We start from the raw sequence: 11,428 nt of genomic DNA, 5'->3' as shown, positions 1-11,428 counted from the left end.
TGGAACAAATACAAAATGACCATCAATCCACCTCAATCTGGAGCTTCATGCAAGATTTTGCCTGATGATACGAAGAGGATCATGAGAAAGGCGGTGAAGCAGCACAGAACAACATGGGAGGAGCAGTGACCAAAAACACCACTATAACACACATAATAGAACTTGCAGACGCTGCAATTTAGCAGCGTCTGCAAGTTCCACCTGCTCATGAAGAAACATGTACAGGCTCGTCTGAAGTTTACCAGTGAAAATGCTGTGGTCATTTTAAAACCAAACTCAAGCTCTTTGGCATCAACTTAACCCGTCGTGTTTGGAAGAAGAGAAATGCTGTGTATGATCCAAAGAACACCATCCCAACAGAAACCATGGAGGTGGAAGCATTATGATATGGGAGCTGTTTTTCTGCTAAGGGTGCAGGACGACTTCACAGCACTGAGTGGCCAAAGGACCGGGCCATATACCATAAAATCTTGGACTAGAACCTCCTTCCCTCACCCAGAACACTAAATATGGGTCATGGCTTGGTCTTCCAGCATTAAAGTGACCCAAAACATACTGCCAAGGCAACAAAGACATGGCAAAAGAAGAAGCACATTAAAGTCATTGAGTGGTTTAGCTAGTCTCCAGACCCCAACTCTATAGAAAGTCTGTGGAGGAAGCTGAAGGTTTGGGTTTCCAAGCAGTAATAAAAAAAAAAACCCCTAAAGGATTTAGAAAGTTTCTGTAAAGAGGAGGGAGCAAAAATCCCTCCTGAGATGTGTACAAACCTGATGAACAACTACAAAAAATGTCTTACCGCTCTGGTTGCCAACAAGAGTTTCTCCACCAAGTATTAAGTCATGTTTTTGGGATCAAGTACTTATTTCACTCAATGACATCCAAATCAACTTGAAACTTTAATCTAGCTTTTAGGTAATGTGTTTTTTCTGGATTATATTCTGTCTCCCTTCATTAAGATGAAACTACTAAAAAAAAATAGAGAGTGTTCGTTAATGTAAAGCTACCTCTTTTAATCTGTGAGGCCTGTACAATCTTATGACACAGAGCTATTTCCTGATGAAACTGCTATAACTTGGTCAGTCGGTCAAGTCACGATCAAGGCAGTGAAACTCTCTCTGTTGAAACTCTGTTACAAAGCATGTGAAAACCCCACAGATAAAATCTCCTCTTCTCTCAACATGTTTAGGTTGACATCAGATCCCCAAGCATTGCTGACATGACAGATTTCAGGCTTTGAACTACATCTAGTCAGGTTGCTTGTTTGTATTTTAAATAGCCTTGAGCTCCACAGTGCAGGTTTGTCAGGAACAAATCAGCTTACATCTTGCGACACCTTAAAACTCGGCTGAATCATTACAAATTTAACAGCAGCCTGTCGGGGGGGGGAAAGGGTGGCAATAATGCCCTGTTTATTACATTGTGTGAGTGTTTTGCTCGTGTGTTTCCGTGTTTGTGTGTAACGGCAAGACCGTTAATGGAAACTTACTGAATCTACATTAATACAACCCAGAAGATAAAATCAGGAACTGGCATGTTGTTTAAAAAAACACCTCATGCTCAGAAAGCTGGAGTTTCTAACAATGGTGCAAACAGTCATTATTTTAAAAACTCCTCAGTTTAGGCGAGTGTCCTCTATGCAGATCCATAATGCCATCAGCCCTTGTGTATGAAAGCTTTTAATAACATGCAAACCTATTGAGTCCTCCTCACAGGTGAATGAGAGGCTGAATAGATTGCTGTGGTGGCCCCTCGAGGCCGGGCGTATCACACAGGTCTTTTGTTGCATTTGTTGTCATTAGACCTAAACTGAAGGGCAGGTGGGTTTTGTGTTAATACACTGCTCATACATGCTCAATGATGCTCGTCCTCTGTTTGCTCATCACATATTGAGCCTCTTTTTTAAAAAAAAAAAGAAAGAAAGAAAGAAAGAAAAGAGGAAAAAAGGGCTAGTTAGACTCCTTTTGACAACCCAGGTGGTGCGTGTGTCCCCGATGCTCACCCGATCAGCGAGGCTCCATCTCCAGTCCCCTCTCCCCGTGTGAAATTCAGCTACGTGGTGAGCTTCTTCACTCCTCTCTGCCATGGCCCGTAAAGTTTTACGGCTGTTTGAAGAAGAGGGCCCGCCACTGGAGGGTGTGGGTAAATAAGTTTGGCACGAGATATGCATCTGCTGCACATCAACAGACAGATAGACTATAATAAATATATTTCTGTTATGTGAGCAGACATTGTGCGGGGCGACGTGTGTTTACATGTGCACACACGCACAGTTATCCCATGCTACTATCACCCCAGATCAGAGGAGGGCGTTCTCTCCATTGCCTCTTTGTTTTGCCACTGTGTACCAACCATATTTCTTTCTCTGTGGCTCTCCTACTCCACCTCCGTGCCTGCGTTCCTTAGCTGGAACTGAGCATGCATAAAAGGCTGACACACACACACACACACACAAACACAAGCACGCACAAGCACAAGGAGAGATACATAGAGCTGGAGGGTTTCAACATAAATCTGTTGATTCTTTGTCCTAATGCTATGTCAGCTTTCATGCTGAATTGAAATTGTGTGTGTGACAGAGATACAGACAGAGGTTGAGACAGCTGCTGAGGCTGGCTGGTCCACTGAGAAGACCCTCTGTCCAGCCAGGCCACGCCTCGGCCCTTCTCCCGCACAGAGAACTATTGTCTCCAGTGCTCCTTCCACTGTTCTGATGTCATGGTTTGTCCTTCCCCAGAGGGTTGCTGCTGCTGCTGCTGCTGCTGCTGGTGCTGTTGTGGTAAAACTGGAAAGGCTTTTTAGCACAAGGCCAGAAGCAAAAGCGACTGGATGGTGCACACTGCAAATAGTTCTGCATACCAGTACACAAAACTCTCATATGCTCTCATCTTTTTGGCCACTCCTTTAACCCGCCCTGATTTGAATCTCATTTGCTTCCCATTTGCGTGGCAGTTGATGCCTTTCTTCTGTGACTCCGCAGTTTGGCAGCTCAAATGCAAATCGCTCTCTTCTGCCCTGATCATCCCCACCTGTCCAGGCTCCTGGGCTGTCTGCTCATTGGTGAAGTAGAAATAAATATTCTTGGGCTACTTCTTCCAGCCCTGTTGTAATTCCTCTGGTGTATTTTGTAGAATATGAGCACCACAGACTCGCTGCTTTTACATTAAACTGTGAGGGCTTTGCTCATTATTTAGGTGTACAAGAAGAATTGTTATCAGAGTAGTCTAAGTTTGGGTATATGAGAGATTGTGTTTGTGGTATTTTGGAAATGTTAAAAAAAAAAATGCATATCTGGTTTCGATCAGAATAAATGACATAAGCTGAGGTTTAACTTCTGTTAGATCCAAGACCTACAAGATAAATCACGATAAAGTGCTGATGCCAAATTCTGCATACAGAGTCTCTCCTCTGAGAGACTCAAGCCATTACAGGTCCATGATCTCTCTCATTCCCTTCTGCATTGGTAGCGAAGTTTCCTAAGCACTGTGACAATTTGTGTTTGGCTGTTCTTTGTTTGAATCACCTAGGCAATGAGTGAGATAAGAACGACAGAGTGTGGAGTTGTTAGGAGGCTATTTATCTTTGGCAGTAGATGTGGACAACAGCATTCAAAGCTCTTGAAGTATGTTTTGCAGTGGAGATAAGGCCTGATAGCAGAGGTATGTAGAGGGCTATGTATGGATAAATATGCACATATTTTCACAGAGATTTAATGCAACTGCTTCTGGAATACGGAAACCACTCTTATAGATGTGGGATTTGGAGAATTGTCACACTCTTCCTTATTGGGCTTGGATAAATAAACATACCACTTTCCTGCTACGGGTCTCCCTCTAAGACTCTAAGCGAGAGGACATCACCGGCAGTGTCGATGATAGTTGTTGAGGAGCAAAGGAGACACAATGAAAAATGCTTCTGTCACCACCCACCGCTGCTTTGTCACCCTCTCCCCATGTTTCTTTTGCTTCCTCTGCTCTGTGATTATTATCAGCCCAGATCATTATCAGGCAAACTCTCCCCTCACTGTGATGGAGAGGAGGGTCGGCCTCCCACATGGCTTTGGTGAGAGATTTCTAACAGCAGCAAAGGAGGAGGGGATGGGACAGGGGAAACAAGACAAGAGGCCTAATAAAGTCCATCTAAATTTAGAGACAGCGGGGCCTTTTTCCCCTTGTCCTTATAAAGAGCTGCTGGTGAATCCAGGCAGGCTATCCTCCTCGCTGTACTGAGCTCAGATCACTCCCTACAGGATGGGGAACATAACCGTCGGTGCATGAAAACACACACACACTCGTGTGCGCAAACACAGAGGACCATGTTGTTTTATGAGACAGAGGACGGGGAACTTGGAGGGGTATTTTTTTTGTCTTTACACAAGAGGGCAAGTTTGGTGGAACATACTAAAATAGGAGAGGTTTGAGGAAACCACCAAAAAGAAATGATGGGAGAAATGAGCAACTGGTGGGGGACGGTTCACGTGCAGGAGATTGTGAAAGAAACCACAGATGAATTCGTGGCTAAAAATATCTCAGAGGGCGGGTTGTATATTTCATCTTATGTTAGCACAATCTCCCTTCCTCCGATCAAAAGATGCCCCTTTTTTGATCTCATTAAGAATCATTGCATTTTATAAAGTTTATACTAAGATCTCGCCTGACCTTTTGGGGCTCTGTCCATGGAGAACAACACACATCATCTACAATTATATTAATTAGTGGGCTTTAGAAAAGAAAAAGCAGAGCCAAGCCCTCTCCCTGTTTCCTGCCTTATTACTAACAGTCTGCATGGAAGCAAATGCAGAAAGTTCAAAATAAGGCAATGAGAAACATTCCTTTAAAATGTTTCTTGAACTCTCGGTTTCACTGACGACTCCATCCATCCGAACTTCAAGAAACACCTGTTGCACAAGGTAGGATGTTTTTTAAAAAATGTAAAATAGAACTGGAGCTCTCCACTGTTTGAAAAAGCCTCGCCGCTTGCAAACGATGAAGCCAGCAAACATAAACGCGACCTTTCCCCTTGTGACAAATTAACAAATTCAACAGCTGTGTCACCGATGCAAGTGACTAATGTGATTTACTGCCATATCTGCTGCTGTCTGTCTGAAGCGCTGTTATCAGGAATGGCCTGTCCTGGGTGTGACATCAGCAGCTGCTTCCTACCCCCCACCTTTGATTAAATAACAACCCAAGTGAGATGCAGGTCATGTGCTGGTTCGTGCGGACGGGAGACACAGAAACAGAACACTTACAGTTCACTTTTGACACGAGGAGAGAGATACGTATGATGTTTTGTTTTCGCTGTGCGCTGCTAAGGCAGAGGTCATTTTCACAGCTGCCCTGGTACAGTAAGCCAGGAGTGACAGCAAAGGGTCAAAAGGCAAACAGGGTGGAGGGGTGGGGGTGGAAGGAGTGGCGTGTTTTTTTTTCTTTTCTTCTTAATTCCTCTTTTACACCTGTTGCTTCCTGCCTCTTGTGGCCTGTTACCACACAGGAAGACACTGGTGGACACACTTTGAACCTACAGACATAGGGCTGAGCTGATACGCAGAAAGGCAAGCACACAAAAACATTGCATTCATACAGTCACACACTTGTTATATAAGAGCTCCTCCTCTACACACACACACACACACACACACATATAGTGTGTGTGCTTCTGACACACAGTCAGAAGCACAGTCTGACAGTCTAAAGCTAAAGTGGATCGATCATTGTGTTTTGTGTGTGTGTGTGCAAGAGAGAGGGAGAGAGTGTGTCAGTTTGTGGTCACGAAAGCCCCACTGAGAGAGGAAGCTCAGCTGTCAGTAGCTGTCAGGTGCTGGGCCTCTCTCTCTGTCTGTCTGTCTCTTTATTTGCTGCTCCTGCTGTAGAGAACCTCAACCCCCTTCTCTTTCTTACTCTCCCTTCCCTTTTCTGCCCTCCAACAGTGGCAGGCTGGGTTTGAGGTCGAGGTGGAGGCGCTGCTCCCTTAGCACAAGCATGTTGACCAGAGATAAGGAAATATGGCACACAACCAACACCTCCACTCCCCCCACCAGCCCTACCCGTCTGGGGGCTAAACATGTTACAAACACATACATATATGCACACACATATGCAGCAAACAAGTAGTTATTTTGCGGCGTGATGACCGGACCTTGTTACCGCATTACCATCACAGCACTTTAAGTATTTCTTGCCCGTTCACCTCTTCTCTTGTCTTCTGGCGCTCGGCTCCGCTGCTGTCTCTCTCTCTCTGTCTCTCTCACCCCGTGAAGGGTGTTACCCATGCTACATTAGGTGCTCACATGCAGAAAGGCACAGAACAAACAGGCACTCTCTGCAAAGCATGCTCCTCATTCAGTGGGAGTGAAAACATTTCCCTGAGTGTGCATGCCAGCGCTTCTATAGACTGGTGGTTTGGCGTGGTGTGAAATGGACACGGGATGTGAGGCTGGAAGCGTCTGTGGCGCCTCAGCCTCTTGCTTCGCGTTGTGAGATGTGTCGAGGGTGGGCAGGGGGTGGTTGTTGTTGAGGGGGAGAGCAGAGTGGGGGGGTGCCTGAGCTTGTGATTGCAGATCGGCTCTGATGGGTATCCCCTTGGCCCTTTCTTGAGTAAGACACACTCAGATCACATTACAGGCCTGAGAACTGAGGGAAGACAGCGCGAGTGAGGGCAACAACTACTAGGAGGAGACACACACACACACACACACATGCATGCAGGGTAATAAACTGCAATCCACATGTTCACGATTGCACAGCACAGCACTATGACATGAATGTAATCAATTCCCTTCAATGGGGGACCATGCTGTTTCCAGCTGTATGTTTTTTTCTGCCTCATCATTTACTCCTGTTTGACTTTAAGAAGTTTCAGCACAAGCTTGACTCCTGCATAAGGCCATCTCGTGTGGCTCATCTCGTTATCACCGACCTCTGTGGAAGTGCCAGAAGAATCAGCAGGTGTGAGAGTGGCGTGTACAGCCGTCCAAAAGCAGCTGATAGGACGCAGGCCTGCAGTTGGATAAGCACTACTTTCTGCCAGAGCCCTGAAAACTCACACTGAGCCACAAATGTCTCAGCCTTTATCAGCCACAGACACCACGGCCCCGTGTGCACACTTTCCAAGTCACTTTCCAGAAACACTGTTGACTTTCAAAGATTACCATACTTCCCACCACCTTACACTATCCAGGTATCATCACTTAAGCACAGTGAAATAGAGTATGAACGCTATTTCCAAGCTTATGTAAACTTCAGATCGCTGATTCTTCTCAACTTGGGATTTAGTTACAATATGCATGTATAACACTGACTGCTGTTCAGCTATAGTTCCAAATATTCTTTTTAAAGTTCGAAGAAAACGTTGTTATATCTAGAAGATAGAAGTCTATTGCTTTAAACCTCTGCTATCTGTGCAGTCTTACAGGTTCAGCAGGCTGAATGCTTCCTTAATTATTTGAACAATTTGAGGTTACTGGCAAGTTTTCAATCAGTTGAAATGCTTTTAGTTCTCATTTCCTGGTTTCTGTTTCTTTTGTTTTCATGCATCATACATGTTGTTTTCTTTCACACTTCTTCTATTGCAAACTGGGTTAAAAAGCAAAACAACCTCCAGCACATTACTGAGATAAGCGATCCTTTATGCACTGTGCTCTGACAATGTCACCTTCAAGTACGGCTAAAGCACAGCACGGGTGTCCCAACTGGAGATTCTTCATCCACTCAATCGGATTTTGTTGTCATGAGCTTCTGTTCCCCTTGGTTACAGTTAGACTGTCTCTCATTTTGGGTGCAACACAAACAATGTCAGTACACCCTGTTTAAACAAGTTAGTGTCCAGAGATGTTTTTCCACTTCTCCAGTTTAAGTCATCTGTCCTGTTGATTGGCCTTTTAATGCTTTAATACCGATCACTCGTCCCCCACCCCTCACTGACCTACTGACTGTCTCTGCTTCTAATTTAAACCTGGCTCTCTCCAGACCTGTCCATGTTATCTCAATGTGTTGTTGATGTGGGAAAAGGCCACAGGAGAGAACATGTGATGGGTTTCTCGGGTCTGGTATTTTCTTATGAGAGGCAGGGTAAATATAGTAACTGAAGCCTATCAGACGCCACTGCACCAACACTCCCCAGGCCCAGATGGGCCCATCGGGGCTGTGCCCTGACGAGCATCACAGGCACAGGAGGCTCTATAGACAGTCAGATACTCATTGGTTATATCCCAAATATTAAATAACACGCTCATAAAATGGGTAATTTATGACTCTATGAAACATTAACTTTCAAATCGGGGCTGCCTGATTCTCACACTTGTCATATAGTTTCTAAATAAAATACAACACTTACCTTTCTTTAATAAGGTGCAAGTAATCATGCTGTTACACCTTCCATTGATATTTTATTCTATACACACATAGGACTTGAATTATAGAAAGGTTCTTTTTTTCATATGGGCGTCTAATTTGAGAGTCATGGTGATGCGAGCAGTTTGTGATTAAAGTTGAGCTGGGGTATGATAAGATAGGACTGTTTTCATGACTCTTCTGAGGAATCACTTGACGTCAGAGTGGCACAGCTGAGCGAGAAGCAAGTGGAGAGCGAGATTTGACTGAACCTTTTATTTTGTATGTGCATGTGAAAGAGAGACAGGCCGAGAGACAGACAGAGAGGCCTCGTGGTGACTCAGCATAACGAGGTCTGCTGGACCTCCGTGACCTCGTTCGTCAAGCTGACACCAGGCTCTGTTTCTGCCATGTAATTCAAAAGAAGAATGTGACGAGGAGAAAAAGATAAGCAAGGATGAGAACAGACGAGGAGAAAGGCAGAGAGAGAAAACAGGGGTGAGAAAAAAAGGGGAAAACGGCATGTGAGGAGAAACAGAACTGCTAGCACTGAAGTGAGGTAGACGGGGAGGTGTTAGGAAAGGGGGGGGGGGGGGGGGGGGTACAAATGACAAGCAGAAAAGTTGAGTAAACAAATGTGTGAGAGAGTTCACAAACACAGAAGGACTGGGGTGAGATAGTGAAAGATTAATAGTGACAAAGTGAAGTAAAGAGAAACGAGTGGGACCAGAGCTGCCTCACTACAGTCGCAACCAGTAAACACAGCAACAGCAGATATAATAATTCTGCTCAACACAAGTGTTTAAAAATCTCTGACATGTTGCAGCTATAAAAACTGCAACTTGTTCTGTGTGTTGGAATCGTCTGCAGTGTGTCCTAAACACATTGCATGGCTTCTTACTCTGTCGGTACATTTTGATCCTTAACACAGTTCCTGAACACAAACTTATTTTGCCATCATCAATTCAATTTAATTCTTTCATAAAGCACCAAATTACACTAACAGTTGCTTCAAGATGCTTTATATTATAAGGTAAAGACCCGAGGATAATAGGGAGAAAAACCCCAACAATCAGATGACCCCACATGAGCAAGCATTTGGTGAGAGTGGGAAGGAAAAACTGTCTTTTATCGGGAAGAAACCTCCGGCAGAACCAGGCTCAGGGAGGGGCGGACATCTGCTGTGGCCGGTTGAGGATGACGGAAGGAAGACGGGACAAAATACATACTGTGGAAAATAGCCAGAAAATAATTATAAGTAATGATTAAATGCAAAGTGGTGTATAAACACATAGAAAGTAAAAAGAGGTGAGTGATAAGGAAGCCCCCAGCAGTCTAAGCGCTAATATGAGGTATTTAAGGCAAAATAGGTCCTGATTATTCAAGACTTTGCATGAGAAGGATTTTAAATTTGATTCTGGATATAACAGGGAGCCAGTGTGGGGGAAATATGCTCTAGTCCCTGACAGCACTCTTGCTCCAGTGTTGTGAAAAACAAAATGCTCATCCTCTGGTGCTAACTGAAATGCTATTATGCTAACTTGCAAAGATAAGGTGATGAATACGGTTAAAACACAAAGTGTAGAATAGCAAGATGGAAATGGTTATTATGATGTCACCACCACCGCTTTGTGACCATTACCATCTTTGATTTTTTTGTTGTGTTTTAGAGCCATATGTGACCATATGTTTGGACACTACAGTGGAGTGCTAAGTTATCAGCTAATGCTAGCAAGCTTGGCTCGTAAGATGGGATCATAGAAAAAATCCTGCTTTTTAACCATATTTTAAAAAGTGATAGATGTAACCACTTAAATGTTACCCATGATTTCTGCATTTTAAACCTTCCTCATTCAAGTTTTGGCTTTATAATAATTTACCATATTTAGATGCGAGGGTGACATGCTAGGGTAAGTGCTCAGCAAACTGCATCTATGAACTGTATGCATGCAACCCACTCCATACCTGCTAATCGATGCTAATAAAATACTACACCTACTACTCATCAAAACTGAAGCTTCTTGAACAGGCTGCACCACCAAAGCTGAGGCCTAGCAGTGACCGGCTACAGCATTATCAGCACACCTGTCAATCAAAGCAGCCACGCTTCATTGAGCCATTATACAGGTGTTATGAAAAGACCAACACTTTTTTATAACAGGTTAAACATGGATTTTAATGCTGTTGGGTATTTTAACACAGATGTCTGTAGGGATTAATTCCCTTTTAGGTTAGAGTGGCCTTGAAGGCCGTTTTGGTACAGAGACTGCACTACTTTGTGTGGCTCTGTGATTCTTGCTTGGGTTAAATTTTAACAGTGCTGAGTTAGCATCGTTAAGTCATTTTAGCAGTTCTTTACAGCCTCAGTCAGCCTAATACAGCTACAGTTGTTTTGTATTCATAGAAGGTGGAAGAATGACACTACACTGCATTATTTAAAAGAAACTTGGTGTAGCTTTTGAAAAGAAAGCCTAGCCACGAGAGAGAAGTATGCAAATAATTACATGCAATAAAACTCATACAAAACAACTTTAAGGTAAACTTGTCCAAGTGTAACTCTAGCATGAATAAGGTGTGAATGGATTTCAATGAAAAACAATAGCACCTAAAAAAAAAATAAAAACATCCCTTGAACTCAGGATGATATTGTAAATCACTGTTGCATGGATAAAATTGAGGTTGAGAACAAAATGATGTGTTTTTGTTTCTTACAACCCTGCCTGCCTTTCGTTTTCCTGGGCTTAGCGGGGGTTTTAGAAGTGACACATCCCCTAAAGAAGCTGATGTAAGCACAAACAGGGGGAAAAAAAAAAATGCTGCTGGGAGACAGTGCTAGGCAGCCTTGTTTAGCAGAGACAGGAAAAAAAAAAAAAAAAAAAAAGTTACTTGCAGCTCAGCATAATGGGCCTCAGAGCTCTTTCTGACAAACACCTTTTATTTAAGTTTCATACTAAAGCCTCAGCAAGGGAACGAAAGCAAAGTGCACGGTCCAAGGGAACACCCAGCTCTGCTGAGAAGGTGTTGTTGTTGCTTGATAAAAGTCTGGGCCTCCTGCTCTCCCCCACCCCCAACACTCATATGCAAGACCTGACAGCACTCAT

The sequence above is a fragment of the Simochromis diagramma genome, unplaced genomic scaffold (assembly GCF_900408965.1).
Source record: "Simochromis diagramma unplaced genomic scaffold, fSimDia1.1 OVJJ01000646.1, whole genome shotgun sequence".
Taxonomy (NCBI): domain Eukaryota; kingdom Metazoa; phylum Chordata; class Actinopteri; order Cichliformes; family Cichlidae; genus Simochromis; species Simochromis diagramma.
Note: the sequence above shows the minus strand (reverse complement) of the source record.